Genomic DNA, 16,140 nt, shown 5'->3' with positions numbered 1-16,140 from the left:
GGTTAAAGGAACAATGTACTCAAATAGCTGAAAACAAATAGGTTATATTCAAACAGCTGCAGGAACACCATTTTCAAACGGGATCGTCAGGGTAATTTCTGCTCCTTGCATAACGTTTTTTATAGGCAAAACTGAAGTACTTTCAGCATAGGTTGTGGTTTTAAGCAGCACAAGCAGATACTTCAAAATGACAACACAACGGTAAGGAACTATTTATATACAATACACTACAGCAGGTAAAATGGGTTATAAACTCACTGATTTTTCTGCATTCAGAAAAATGCCAGACTATAAAACTTATTTTGAAGTATTCTTTTGTCACTGTTGAAAATAAAGTTTTGAATTTTCATTCTGCCAAGTACTGTTTGGTCTTTCTGAATATTTTACAGTACAATGTCCCGTAAAGGTTAACAAGTCCTTGGTATCAGAATCCTGAGATAAAGTGTTAAGATTAAAATGTTCTCTGAGTAGAAAAGTACAGGGAGATAATGACAAGAGATTAGGCATTGCCAGTCTTTAAAGTGGATCATAAAATCCATAAACGCAGTTTAGGGCTGACCCACACTCAAACTTCTGTATATTATATATATTTATTGTTATGCTGTTATACTAGGAATAAGATCAGTATTTAATGACACACAGCAGTATATCTGGTACCTATTGTATTTTTAAACAAACTGAATTAGAGTTATTTATGGGAACCTTTTATATTTAACCCTTTAACAACCACAGAGTATGCCACTGGTCATTAAGGCTTTTCCTGCCAATAATAGTGCAAGTCTTGGCTCGCTATTATACCCTCCCTTCCTCTTGCAGGCCTCCTGTAATATTGAAAAAACATAATTTATGCTTACCTGATAAATTTATTTCTCTTGTAGTGTATCCAGTCCACGGATCATCCATTACTTATGGGATATTCTCCTTCCCAACAGGAAGTTGCAAGAGGATCACCCAAGCAAAGCTGCTATATAGCTCCTCCCCTCACATGTCATATCCAGTCATTCGACCGAAACAAGACAAAAAATGAGAAACTATAGGGTGCAGTGGTGACTGTAGTTTAATTAAAATTTAAACCTGCCTTAAAAAGACAGGGCGGGCCGTGGACTGGATACACTACAAGAGAAATAAATTTATCAGGTAAGCATAAATTATGTTTTCTCTTGTTAAGTGTATCCAGTCCACGGATCATCCATTACTTATGGGATACCAATACCAAAGCTAAAGTACACAGATGATGGGAGGGACAAGGCAGGTACTTAAACGGAAGTGACCACTGCCTGTAAAAAACCCTTTCTCCCAAAAATAGCCTCCGAAGAAGCAAAGTATCAAATTTTTTAAATTTGAAAAAGTATGAAGCGCAGACCAAGACTCCGTCTCGTAAATCTGTTCAACAGAAGCCTCCTTCTAAAAAGGCCCAAGTGAAAACCACAGCTCTAGTAGAATGAGCTGTAATCCCTTCAGAAGACTGCTGTCTAGCAGTCTCATAAGCCAAATGAATTATGCTTTTTAACCAAAAAGACAGAGAGGTTGCTGAAGTCTTTTGACCTCTCCTCTGTCCAGAATAGACACCAAACAAGGTGAATGTTTGATGAAAATCTGTAGTAGCTTGTACGAAAAACTTTAAAGCACGAGCCACGTCCAAATTGTGTAATAGACGTTCCTTCTTTAAAGAAGGAATAGGATACAAGAACGGAACAACAATCTCTTGAGTGATATTCTTGTTAGATACCACCTTAGGTAAAAACCCAGGTTGGTACGTAGGACTACCTTATCCGTATGGAGGACCAGATAAGGAGAATCACATTGTAACGCAGATAACTCGGAGACTCTACGAGCCGAGGAAATATCTACCAAGAAAGAACTTTCCAAGATAAAAGTTTGATATCTATGGAATGAAAAAGTTCAAACGGAACTCCTAGACGAACCTTAAGAACCAGGTTTAAGCTCCATGGCGAAGCAACAGTTTTAAACAGAGGCTTGGTTCTAACCAAAGCCTGACCAAAAGCCTGAACGTCTAGAATACCTGCCAGACGCTTGTGCAAAAAAATAGAAAGTAGAAATCTGTCCTTTTAAGGAACTAGCTGACAATCCTTTCTCAAAATCATCTTGGAGAAAAGATAATATCTTGGGAATCCAGACTTTACTCCATGAGTAACCCTTGGATTCATAACAACAAGATATTTACACCATATCTATGTTAAATTTTCCATCAAACATTCAACATCAAACGTTCAGTCTCCAGGCAGTCCAACTCAGATTAGTTATATTTAGATGGTTGAAACGACCCTGAGGTAGAGGGTCCTGTCTCAGAAGCAGAGACCGTGGTGGAAAGGATGACATGTCCACCAGATCTGCATGTCAGGTCCTGCGTGGCCACGCAGGCGCTGTCAAAAAACGCCAAATCACTCTCATGCTTGATTTTGTGCAAACACCTCCGGAGGGAATTCCCACTCCCCCGGAGGAAAATTCTGACGACTTAGAAAATCCGTCTCCCAGTTCTCAACACCTGGGATATGTATAGCTGATAGACAAGTGTGAGTCTCTGTCCAGAGAATTATTTTAAGACTTCTAACATCGCTAGGGAACTTCTGTTCCCCCTTGATGGTTGATGTAAGCCACAGTCGTGATATTGTCCGACTGAAATATGATGTACCTCAGAGTTGCTAACTGAGGCCAAGTCTGAAGAGTATGGAATATCGCTCCCAGTTCCAGAATATACATTAGAAGGAGGGTCTCCTCCTGAGTCCACTATCCCTGAGCCTTCAGGGAGTTCCAGACTGTATCCCAACCTAAAAGGCTGGCATCTGTTGTAACAATTGTCCCATCTGACCTGCGGAAGGTCATACCCTTGGACAGATGGACCCGAGATAGTCACCAGAGAAGAGAATCTCTGGTTTCTTGGTCCGGATTTAACAGGAGAACAAATCTGTGTAATCCCCGTTCCTCTGACTGAGCAAGCATAGTTGCAGCGATCAGAAAAGTAGGCGTGCAAACGATACTATGTCCCTTGCCGCTACCATTAAGCCGAATACATTCATGTACTGAGCCACCAAAGGGGCGCGGATGGAATGAAGAACACGGCAGAAATTTAGAAACTTTGACAACCTTGACTCCGTCAGGTAAATTTTCTATCAGAATCCCTAGGAGGGAAACCCTTGAGATTGGGGATAGAGAACTCTTTCCTTGTTCACTTTCCACCCATACGATCTCAGAAATGCCATTACTACGTCCGTATGAAACGTGGCAACTTGGATGTTTGACGCCTGTATCGGGATGTCGTCTAAATAAGGGGCCATTTTTATGCCCCGCGGTCTAAGGACCGCCAAAGCGACCCCAGAACCTCCATAAAGATTCTTGGGGCTGTAGTTAACCCAAAGGAAAGAGCTACAAACTGGTAATGCCTGTCTAGAAAGGCAAACATGAAAAACAATGGTGATCTTTATGCATCGTAATGTGAGGATAAGCATCCTTCAAATCCATTGTAGTCCTCTATTGACTCTCCTGGATCATAGTTAAAATGGTACGAATAGTTTCCAACTTAAATGATGGAATCTAAGGAATTGGTTTAAGATCTTTAGATCCAAAATAGATCTGAAGGTTCCCTCTCCTTGGGAACCACAAACAGATTTGAGTAAAAATTCTATCCCTGTTCCTCCCCTGGAACTGGATGGGTCTCGTACACAGAGTAAGAATGCCTCTTTCTTTATCCGGTTTGCAGATAATTGTGAAAGAGGAAATCTCCCCTTTTTTGGGGGGAAAAGCTTTGAAATCCAGAAGATATCTCTGGGATATAATATCCAATGCCCAGGGATCCTGGGCCTCTCTCTCTCGCCCACGCCTGGGCGAAAAATGAAAGTCTGCCCCCTACAGGATCCGTTACCGGATAGGGAGCCGTTCTACATGCTGTCTTAGAGGCAGCAGCAGGCCCCTTGGCCTGCTTATCTTTGTTCCATGCCCGGTTGTCACCAGACCGTCTTGGACTAAGCAAAAGTTCCCTCTTGATTTGCCTTAGAGGAAATTTATGCCACGCCTGCCTTGAAGTTTCGAAAGGCACGAAAATTAGACTTTTTTGGCCCTTGATTTTGACCTGTCCTGAGGAAGGGCATTACCTTTTCCTCCAGTGATATTAGCAATAATCTCCTTCAAACCAGGGCCGAATAGGGTCTGCCCCTTGAAAGGAAGTTAAGTAGCTTATTTAGTAAAGTCACGACAGCTGACCATAATATAAGCCATAGCGCTGTGCGCGCCAGCATAGTAAAAAAACAGAATTCTTAGCCGTTAGTTTAGACAAAAAAAACAAGGCATCAGAAAACAAAGAAATTGGCTAAGCTTGTCAAGTATTCATCCAATGGAGTCGCTACCTGTAAAGCCTCATCCAGAGACTCAAACCAGAACGCCGCAGCCGCAGTGACAAAAGCAATGCATGCAAGGGGCTGCAGGATAAAACCTTGTTGAATAAACATTTTCCTAAGGTAACCCTCTAATTTTTTATCCATTGGATCTAAAAAAGCACAACTGTCCTCGACAGGGTAAGTAGTACGCTAGCTAGAGTAGAAACTCTTCTCTCCACCTTATGAACTGTCTGCCATAAGTCCCGTGTGGTGGCAACTATTAGAAACATTTTTTCTAAAAATAGGAGGGGAAGAGAACGGCACACCTGGTCTATCCCATTCCTAATTAATAATTTTAGTAAACCTCTTTAGGTATTGGAAAAACATCAGTACACACCGGCACTGCATAGTATTTATCCAGTCTACACAATTTCTCTGGCACTGCGATTGTACAGTCAATCAGAGCAGCTAAAACCTCCCTGAGCAACAAGTGGAGGTTCTCAAGCATAAAATTTAAATGTAGAAATATCAGAATCAGGTTAAATCATCTTCCCTGAGTCAAAAATATCACCCACAGACCAAAGCTCCCCAGCTTCTGCATATTATGAGGCAGTATCAGACATGGTTCTTAAAGCGTCTGTATGCTCTGTAACTATCCCCAGAGCTATCTTGCTTTCCTTTAATTTCAGGTAGTCTGACTAATACCGCTGCCAGTGTATTATTCACAACCTTTGCCATGTCTTGTAAAATAAACGCTATGGGCACCCTTTATGTACTTGGCGCCCTTTATGTACTTGGCGCCATTTGAGCGTGAGTCCCTAAAGCGGGAGTCAAAGGGTCTGACACGTGGGGAGAGTTAGTCGGCATAACTTCCCCCTCGACAGAATCCTCTGGTGATAATGTTTTTAAAGACAAAAAAATGATCTTTATTGTTTAACATGAAATCAGTACATCTGGTACACATTCTAAGATGGGGTTCCACCATGGCTTTAAACATAATGAACACAGAGCTTCCTCTATGTCAGACATGTTAGAACAGACTAATAATGAGACTAGTAAGCTTGGAAAACACTTTAAATCAGGTTAACAAGCAAATATAAAAAAACGTTACTGTGCCTTTAAGAGAAACAAATTTTGTCAAAATTTGAAAAACAGTGAAAAAAGGCAGTAAATCAAACGAAATTTTTACAGTATATGTAATAAGGTAACAGAGCATTGCACCCACTTGCAAATGGATGATTAACCCCTTAATGCAAAAAACATAAAAAAAACGACATAGACGTTTTTAAACAGACACGACAAAACTGCCACAGCTGAGCTGTGGATTACCTTCCCTATAAACGATTTTGGAAGTCTTTTTAGCCCTTTAGAGATGTCCTGTAGTAATCATGGGACTGCTGAGGGAATCTGGATGATTCATTTTGTAATTTTAACTGCGCAAAAAAGCGCTAAATTAGGTCCCTCCCACTCATATTACAACAGTGGGAACTGTTTCTATGCAGAATTTAAGCCAGCCATGTGGAAAAATTAGGCCCCAATAAGTTTTATCACCAAACATATGTCAAAAAACGATTAAACATGCCAGCAAACGTTTTAAAACACATTTTATAAGAGTATGTATCTCTATTAATCAGCCTGATACCAGTCGCTTTCACTGCATTTAAGGCTATACTAACATTACAGTTTTATCACCAATGTACGTTAAAAAAGATTAAACATGTCAGTAAACGTTTTAAAACACATTTTTATGAGAGTATGTATCTCTATTAATAAGCCTTAAACCAGTCGCTATCAAGGCTTTACTTACATTACTTCGGTATCAGCAGTATTTTCTTAGTCAATTCCATTCCTTAGAAAAATATTTTACTGCACATACCTTATTTGCAGGCAAAAACTGCACACCATTCCCCCTCTGAAGTACCTCACTCCACAGAATGTGTGAGAACAGCAAATGGATCTTAGTTACTTCTGCTAAGATCATAGAAAAACGCAGGCAGATTCTTCTTCCAAATACTGCCTGAGATAAACAGCACACTCCGGTGCCATTTAAAAATAACAAACTTTTGATTAAAGAAATAAACTAAGTATAAAACACCACAGTCCTCTCACGACCTACTATGTTGAGAGTTGCAAGAGAATGACTGGATATGACATGTGAGGGGAGGAGCTATATAGCAGCATTGCTTGGGTGATCCTCTTGCAACTTCCTGTTGGGAAGGAGAATATCCCATAAGTAATGGATGATCCGTGGACTGGATACACTTAACAAGAGAAAACAAGCCCCATAGAAAGACAAGCAATGTAAAAGGGTATGTTGCTGGTCGTTAAGGTGTTAAATGCAAGAATTAACAGATCTGAGGAATTATGCCAAAAACGTCCAAGGCTCCAAACCCTCATGTGACCCAGAGAGCATATATGAATAAGTATCCAGAGTTGGGGGCCAAAACAAACATTGTTTTGTTCTCTAGATTTGAGACCTGAGTCCTTTAATGTAACTTATTTGTGAAGCTTAGAATATAGTCTTAGCCTTGAAATCATTACAGTACATGAAGCCAGAGAAGAAGTCACCACTTGAAGAAAGGCAAAATATTATCCCACAGCAAGTTTTTAAGAAACTGTAGGTCACTTCTACACAATAAAAACAGACTTTGTGCATTTTTAGAACTAAAAAAATAGTACAGGGAAGCTATCCATGTTCTCAGAAGTGTTTCACTACTTCAGAGCACCATACAATTTCTCGAATTCAGGCTCTCCATATCGGTGAAGTTCATTTACATTGCAAGTAGCAATTCCATTTTATGGGCCGCCCAATAGAGCTCTTTACAAATGCTTGCCAGAAATAATATGTTGAATGAAAAGCAACAGTTTACACTCCAACCTGTTTACCACAGTGTCCCACAGTTACACAAACTCAACTGTAGGAAGTGTTTTCCTCCTCCTGCTGGCACACACCAGTCCTGTTGTTCGCTCTAGGCTTTTACATTATGGTTTCACATAGCTCTTCCTCAAGCAGATCTCTCTTGCAATGAAGCAGCAAAACATTAGTGAAAGCACTGCACACCTACTGTGGCAGCTAGCTCTCTTGTCGTAACACTAAATACAATAAAACCAATTGTAAAACATTAAATGCCTTTGTGCTCTGAGTGAAAGAAAAGACAAACCACAACCCTTGCATTATTTAAGCTGTTCCTTTTTATCTGGGCCTAAATTATACAAATAGAGTGAAAGGAATGTGGGTGGGAGGAGTGGGCTATAGCACAAATATTTTGTTTTTCATTTTCTGCTTTTTGCCAAGTGATAGCTTTATATTAATGAAAGCATAATAAAACATATACTGGTTTCTGTGCAGTCAGTCAGAATCTTAAGTCTAGGATAATAAGTGCAAAAGTGGTGCCCTCTTGAGCAGTAGACCCATGCTCTTTTTGTCCACCGTTGTCGCCCTTTCAAAAGGATATAGGCCGACCAGTCAACCAGCAATTACAGCTGACAGTGGCCTGCACCATATAGCCCTTTGTCACAGTGGCACCAGGAAGGGCCATATGCTCTACTTCTAGACTTGGTTGTATTATATATTATCAAGCAAAAAGGGTGGGACAATTGTCAAAAAAAGAAAAAAATCAACTGCTCTAATTATATAGAATAGTAATAGTTTATCTACTTTTATGTCCCTTAATCATCAGTTATCCTAGATATTGTACTATAGTTGTAAATACATGGAATCCCAGTTTAAAGGGACATTAAACACTAAATAAATGCTAGATAGAATGATGCATTCAAAGAAAAGCTTAATCTGAGAACAACATGTAGATGTATTTTTTAAAGTTTCATTAGCTGTTTAGACAAAATAAGTGTAAAATGTTAATGTCTATAAAACAATGGGAGCTGCCATGTTGTAACTTAGGTTACCTTCTCTGCTGTGGCCAGTTATAAATAGGTCACTAGCGTGTGCAGCCAATGGCTGTGTGGAATATAACAGTGTTCTGTACTTCCATTTCTAACAGGAACTGAAAAGCTCACAATGTCAGAATGGAATTACAGGAAAAGGGACAAAATAAATTATGAAAGTATATTGCAGTGTGTATGTATGTATATATATATATATATATATATATATATATATATATATATATATATATATATATATATATATATATATATGCGAATATCTAAAAAAAAAAAAAAAACAAGCGCATAGAGACACCTCTCATAGTGCAGATCCATTTAATTGAATACAAACATATATAAAATGCATAAAAACTTGTTAGGGTAATCCCTACTCACAAGTGGGACCTCAATCAAATGAGGTAAGTTAAGGCAGTTGGATTTTCAAAGTGTCCCCACTTATAACCGGTAAATCGCCTGGCAGAATTCACAGTCTTGAGCCAGGCGATTTACCGGTTATAAGTGGGGACACTTTGAAAATCCAACTGCCTCAACTTACCTCACTTGATTGAGGTCCCACTTGTGAGTAGGGATTACCCTAACAAGTTTTTATGCATTTTATATATGTTTGTATTCAATTAAATTGATCTGCACTATGAGAGGTGTCTCTATGCGCTTGTTTTTTTAGATATTCACAGCTGTACCTCATCACCCAATCAGAACCTTGACTGGTTTTTTGACGAGCAGCACTGAATTCATCACTCTTGAAATTTGTTCCTGTAATCGCAATTGAAGGATAAGACTTTTTTGAAATATTTTATTTTATTTTTATTATTATATTTGAATTTACTATTGTGTTAAACTCATTTTATATTCTAGGTAAAGTAGCCTGGACTACTCTAACTTAACTTAGTTATATTTAACTTTAGTGACCATATTGCTTTTTTCAGTTGAAAGTTTATTAATTATTAGGTTATTATTTACAATTTTATTGTGATACATTGTGATACACTATATATATATATATTTTTTGTGACTATTTACTATAAGTGTGCGCAACTCAGTTTGTACTAGTGTGATCGACTTGTTGAGTCCGCTTTTGCAATATACTGTTTTATTTATTTTTATATATATATATATATATATATATATATATATATATATATATATATATATATATATATATATATATATATATTAATATACATATATTATTTTTATTACCATCTCAAATATTTAATGTCCCTTTAAGTCTGATCTAAGACTCATTTCAGTTGTTTTGGTAGGTCCTATAGTCTTTAATGAGAGTATTGGGTAATGGTTGGCACAACAAAGTTATCTCTATGGGTATTGAATTGGGGAGGAATATACTAAAGACTAAAATATAATTTATGCTTGCCTGATAAATTTCTTTCCTGTTGGTGAGAGTCCACGATCATATACTGCTGGGAATTACACTCCTGACCACTAGGACGAGGCAAAGATTCCCAAAACTCCAATAGCCCTTAATACCCCTCCCACCTTACAGAAAACTAGTCTGATGTATAGCCAAGCAAGAAAGAGAAGAAGGTAGGGAAAAAATAAGAGCAAGACAATAAGAAGCAGGAAAACAAAGGAGGTGCATACTTCAACGTTTGCCAGAAAGAAAAAAAAATATTAAAAATAATGGTTGGGGTCTTGTGGACTGTCGCCACCATGTAAAAAATGAATTATCATCAGGTAAGCATAAATTATATATTTTATTCTTTCAAAAAGGTGGTGAAGAGTCCATGATCCATTGCTCCTGGGAAACTAATACCCAAGCTGTGGAATCTATAAATAATTATGACGGGACAAAAACATAGAATATCTAAGTTTTTGTTTCCAATGCAGACAAAAACAAATTATGCTTATTTGATAATTTCATTTCTATCTGTATGGGAAGAGTCAACAGTTGCATTCCTTACTTGTGGGAAATACTGAACCTGGCCACCAGGAGGAGTCAAAGACATCCCAGCCAAAGGCTTAAATATCTCCCCCACTTCCTCATAACCAGTGTCATTCTGTCGAGGGAACAAGGAACAGTAGGATAAATATCAGGGTGAAAAAGGTGCCAGAAGAAAAAAAAATCTCAAATTTAGGGCCACCCATCGGAGAACACAGGCAGGAGCTATGGACTCTTCCCATACAGATGGAAATTAAATTATCAGGTAAGTCATAATTTATGTTTCCCATCTTAACATTGGAAGAGTCCACAGCTGCATTCCTTTCTTGTGGGAAACATATACCCAAGCTCTAGAGTACACGGAATGCTAACGGGAGGGAAAAAGAGAGGCGGAACCTAATCCGAGGGCACCACAGCCTGCAAAACCTCTCTCCCGAAGGCTGTAAACATCAAACTTGTAAAAGTATGTAAGGTGAACCAGATAGCCGCCTTACAAATCTGATTCATAGAGGCCTCATTTTTGAAGGTCCAAGAGGAAACCTCTGCTCTCGTAGAATGAGCCATAATCCTCAGAGGAGGCTTATGTCCCGCCGTTTCTATGCTAAACGGATGACACTCAGACAAAAAAATAAGGAAGTCGAAGAGGCTCTCTAACCCCTATGCTTACCGGAAAAGAGAACAAACAGAGAAAGAGGTTTGTCTAAATTCCTTTGTGGCCTGAAGATCGAACTTCAAGGCACAAACCACATACAGAAATACGTTATAAACGTTCCTTCATCGAAGGAGGATTAGGACATAAGAAAGGAACTACAATCTCTTGATTGATGTTGCAAATTGACACAACCTTAGGAAGAAATGTAACTTGGTTCGTAGAACAGCCTTATCGGCATGAAAAGCCAGATACTTTGCGCACAGAAGCAATAGCCAGTAGAAAAAGAACCGTCCAAGACAAAAATTTAATGTCTACCTCATGCATAGGCTCCAACCGATCTCATTGCAAAACCTTAAGGACAAGATTTAAACTCCAAGGAGGAGCCTTTGATCTAAACCCAGGTCTGATTCCAGCAGAGCCTTAACGAATGGCTGCACATCTGGAAGCTCTGCAAACCTATTGTGCCTCTTGTGCAGTAACACAGACAGGGCCGAAAATTATCCCTTGCAGAAAACCCTTCTCCAGTTCATCCTGGAGAACAGAATAAGTAGGTCCTCCACACCCTATGATAGATGCGACAAGCAACCAGCTTACGAGCTTGAATGAGAGTAAAAATAACTCTCTCAGAAAACCCTCTCTTGGCTAGGACTAAGCGTTCAATCTCCACGAAGTCAGCCTCAGAGAATATAGACATTGATGAACAAAGAGACCTTGGTAAGCAGATCTCTGCGACAAGGTAACTTCCACGGAGGAGATAATGACATCCCCCACTTGATCCGTGAACCATATCCATCTCGGCCAAGACGGAGCAGTCAGTATCACTGATGTCTGCTTGACTCGAGCCACTACACTAGGAAGCAGTGGTAACTGTCAGAAAGGATAAATTAGATTGAAAGTCCAAGGCACCGCTAATGCATCTGTTAGCTCTGCCTGAGGATCCCTGTACCTCAACCCCTATCTGGGTAGCTTGGTATTGAGACGTTATAATATCTTCCTCTTGCAAATCTCTGCAAACACTCGGAATGGAGAGACCATTCTCTCGGATGAAAGGATTGTCTGCTGAGGAAATCCGCTTCCCAGTTGTCCATACCCAGAATGTGGATCGCTGACAGCGAAAAAAATGCGGGTCTCCCCCACACCAGAATCCGAGATACTGCCCTCAAAACTAGGGAGTTTCTCGTTCCCCCCTGATGGTTGATGTAAGCCACTGAGGATATATTGTTTGATTGGAATCTGATTAACTTGGACAAACCCAGCAGAGGCCAAGCCTTCAGAGCATTGTATATTGCCCGAAGATCCAAAATGATATCAGGAGGGAGCTTTACCTCCTGAGACCAGATGCCCTGTGCCTTCCTGGCACCCCAAACAGCTCCCTATCTTGACAGACTCGCAACTGTAGTCACAATCACCCAGGATGGTCTTGAGATGGACGTCCCACAGAACAAGTGATCCGGACAAAACCACCAAGAGAGCAATTCTCCCGATTGGTTGCCCAGAGAAATCTGTTGAGACAGATCCGAATGATCGCCGTTCCACTAGTTAAGCATGTGCAGTTGCAACAGTCTCGGTGAAACCTGGCAAAGGAAAGGATGTCCAAGCTGGACACCATGGGACCAATCACCTCCATACACCGAGCCACAGGTGGCCTTAAGGAGATCTGGAGGGCAAGACATGTTGAAGCTAGCTTGCAACGTCTCTGGTCTGTTAGAATTATTCTCATGTCTATGGAGACTATTATAGTACCCAAGAATTCAACCCTGGTACTTGATACAAGAGAAAACTCTCTAGATTATCTGCCATCCATGGGATCGAAGAAGACAGAGGAGAAATACTGAATGGTACACTCTTCGAAAAATTTCTTTAGCTAGACCAAACGGAAGGTCAATAAACGAGAAGTGCTGGTCCAGAAACGCAAACCTTAGGAAGTGGTCCTTGAGGATTGGTACGTGAAGGGAGCATCCTTCAGTTTTATCGTGGTTATGAACGACCCCTCTCAAACAAGGGGAAGAATAGACCGTATTGTCTCCATCCTAAACGAGGGGACATTTAAAACTTGCTTAAGCACTTTAGGTCCAGAAAAAGACGGAAAGTTCCCTCCTACATAGGGACCACGAAAAGGTTTGAATAGTATCCCAAACCTCTCACTGCGATAGGCAATAACTCCTAGAGGAGAGTCCCGTACACACCCCAGAAAGGCTTCCCTCCTTTCTGGTCAGGAAGACAGAAGGAATCTGCCCTTGGGTGGCTGAGACTTAAAACCTATCTTGTAACCCTGAGCTATGACCTCCAGGACCCATGGATCCTGCCCGTCCCTGAACCAAGTGACTGGAAAGAGCAACATAATGCCCCCTACACGATCCAGAAGATGACCGGGGACTGCCCATTCATGCCGACATTGACTCGGCGAGCTTCTTGCTCTGCTTGGATTTATTCCAGGACTGAGACGGCTTCCAAGAGCTCTTGGTTTGCTCTGGCTTAGCGGAGGACTGCTGTCATGGGCTTTATCAGAACGAAAAGAACGAAAATCGTCCCTTAAATTAGTTCATATACTCTTGCGGTAGGAGAGCACCCTTGCCCCCCTGTAACCATGGAGAAAATGGAGTTCAGGCCTGGACCAGACAAAATCATTCCCATAAAGGGAGGGAAGAAGTCTAGACTTAGAAGTCATATCCGCAGACCATGACTTTAGCCAGAACCCGACGGGCCTGAACAGAAAAAGCTAAAGCCATAGCATTCAAGCAAATAAACTGCCTAATAGCAGCACAGATAAAATAACTAAAAACCTTCAAGGCCGTAAATCTTTTCTGAGTAAGGTCGAGGGGATCCTCCACCCCGATCAAATCCTATAAGGAGTTGCACCAGAAGGTAGTTTCTCCAGTAACCGCGGCTCCAGTAACCGCGGCAACAGCAGCCGCCAGTTGAAACAAATACCCTGTATGTTTAAAAATCTTTCTTAACAGAGTTTCCATCTTTTATCCATGGGCTCTTCAAACGAAGAACTATCCTCAAGCGGGATAGCAGTACGTTTAGAAAGGTTGAAGATAACGTCATCCCATTTAGGGACGGAACCTCAACTCCAATGAGAGTCTAGGACCAGGGACAATTTGTTAAAGGGAGAAGAGGGGAAAAAGGAATCCAATCCTGTCCCATTCATTATTAATAATGTTCGCCAGCTAACAGGAGCAGGGAAGGATAAGGTACCACCCTGTCCTCAAACTCTATCCAATTTAGGAATTAAAGGTTCATCAGGCAATTTGGCCTCTGAAACCTCTGAATTCGCCAAAAACTTCCTTTATAAGAAAGTGCAAATTCCTAAACAAAAGCCTGGTTCCTCCGCAGCCGGAGGTTTAGAGGCAGCAGACTCCGACCCAGAATGTTCATACTCTGAAGTCTCAGAAAGAACTTCATCCTCGGATAACCCTCAGTTAAATCCAATAAATTATCTGATGTACTCTGGGAAGGAGTGTAAAATGTAACCTTTCACTTGCGCTTAGCAGGGCGAGGTAACGCATTAAAGACCGCAGACACCGCCGTCTGAACTGCACAGTAACGTCTGGTGAAAAAAGGCCCCTCCAGATGGAGGATCAGCAATGCTACGGGAAAACTGCATGTGTAGAAATATAAGAGAATGTAGGGTACGCACCTCACTGGACGACAACTCCTCAGAGGTGAACGGCTCCGTGGTATCAAACATGTTTGATATTATCACATTATCAAGGCATATGGAACATAATTGAGAGGGCGGAACTAAGGTCTCCTCATAGGAATAGAGGGAGTGCCCTCTAAAGTAACAGAATCCTCCATCGCTAGTGCAATAAACGGAGAACTAGAAAAATAAAACCTTATTGTATTTAATAGTCCCCGGACTCTAACTTTTATCCATGCTCTCACTGAGAGGCTGACAGGACTACTTAAAACTCCAGTCCCATCTCGAAGAGTACTACCCTCCATAAGAGACTACTCCGAAATCTTCTAACACTTCTCTGCCAACCTCCTGTGACGAAAAGCAAAGAATGACTGGGGTTATAATGAAGTGGGGTATTTAAGCCTTTGGCTGGGGTGTTTTTGCCTTCTCCTGGTGGCCAGGTTCAGTATTTCCCACAAGTAAGGAGTGCAGCAGTGTACTCTTCCCATATAAAGATGGAAATATATATACAATAAAATGTAATAGGGTTGCACCAACCCGATACTAGTATCGGTACAGATACCAAATATTTGCATGAGGACTTGTACTCTTGCAAATGCACCTATACTTAAACCGATACCTCCACTTCCTACCCATATGCTATCTTGTGGAACTGCATGTTCCCATTTCATTTTAAGCTGGAATGGAGACTAAACTAAAAAACAGAATTTATGTTTACCTGATAAATTTCTTTCTCCTACGGTGTATCCGGTCCACGGCTTCATCCTTACTTGTGGGATATTCTCAATCCCTACAGGAAGTGGCAAAGAGAGCACACAGCAGAGCTGTCCATATAGCTCCCCTCAGGCTCCGCCCCCCCAGTCATTCGACCGACGGTTAGGAGAAAAAGGAGAACTATAGGGTGCAGTGGTGACTGTAGTTTACAAAAATAAATTTAAACCTGACCAAATGCCAGGGTGGGCCGTGGACCGTATACACCGTAGGAGAAAGAAATTTATCAGGTAAACAAATTCTGTTTTCTCCTACATTGGTGTATCCGGTCCACGGCTTCATCCTTACTTGTGGGAACCAATACCAAAGCTTTAGGACACGGATGAAGGGAGGGAACAAGTCAGGTAACCTAAACGGAAGGCACCACTGCTTGTAAAACCTCTCTCCCAAAAATAGCCTCCGAAGAAGCAAAAGTATCGGATTTGTAAAATTTGGCAAATGTATGCAGTGAAGAACAAGTCGCTGCCTTACAGATCTGTTAAACAGAAGCCTCATTCTTGAAAGCCCATGTGGAAGCCACAGCTCTAGTGGAATGAGCAGTAATTCGTTCAGGAGGCTGCCTTCCAGCAGTCTCATAAGCCAATCGGATGATGCTTTTCAGCCAGAAAGACAGAGAGGTCGCAGTCGCATTTTGACCTCTCCTCTTGCCAGAATAGACGACAAACAAGGACGATGTTTGTCTGAAGTCTTTAGTTGCTTTTAGATAAAACTTCAATGCACGAACCACATCAAGATTGTGTAGCAGACATTCCTTTTTAGAAACTGGATTAGGACACAGAGAAGGAACAACTATTTCCTGGTTAATATTCTTATTGGAAACCACTTTTGGAAGAAAACCAAGTTTGGTACGTAAAACGACCTTATCTGTATGAAACACTAGATAGGGTGAATTACACTGCAAAGCAGACAATTCTGAAACTCTTCTAGCAGAAGA

At 40.7% G+C, this 16,140-nt stretch overlaps 1 protein-coding gene across 9 annotated transcripts in view; it reads right to left on the bottom strand.

The window, feature by feature from the left end:
- The window catches only part of TRIP12 (thyroid hormone receptor interactor 12), a 1,052,161-nt gene that overhangs the window by 734,412 nt on the left and 301,609 nt on the right, over positions 1 to 16,140 (bottom strand). The gene's annotated exons all lie outside the window — the stretch shown is intronic.

Source organism: Bombina bombina, chromosome 4 (assembly GCF_027579735.1).
Source record: "Bombina bombina isolate aBomBom1 chromosome 4, aBomBom1.pri, whole genome shotgun sequence".
NCBI lineage: Eukaryota > Metazoa > Chordata > Amphibia > Anura > Bombinatoridae > Bombina > Bombina bombina.
The sequence above is the reverse complement of the archived record's forward strand: the minus strand, read 5'-3'. Positions and strand labels throughout refer to the sequence as shown.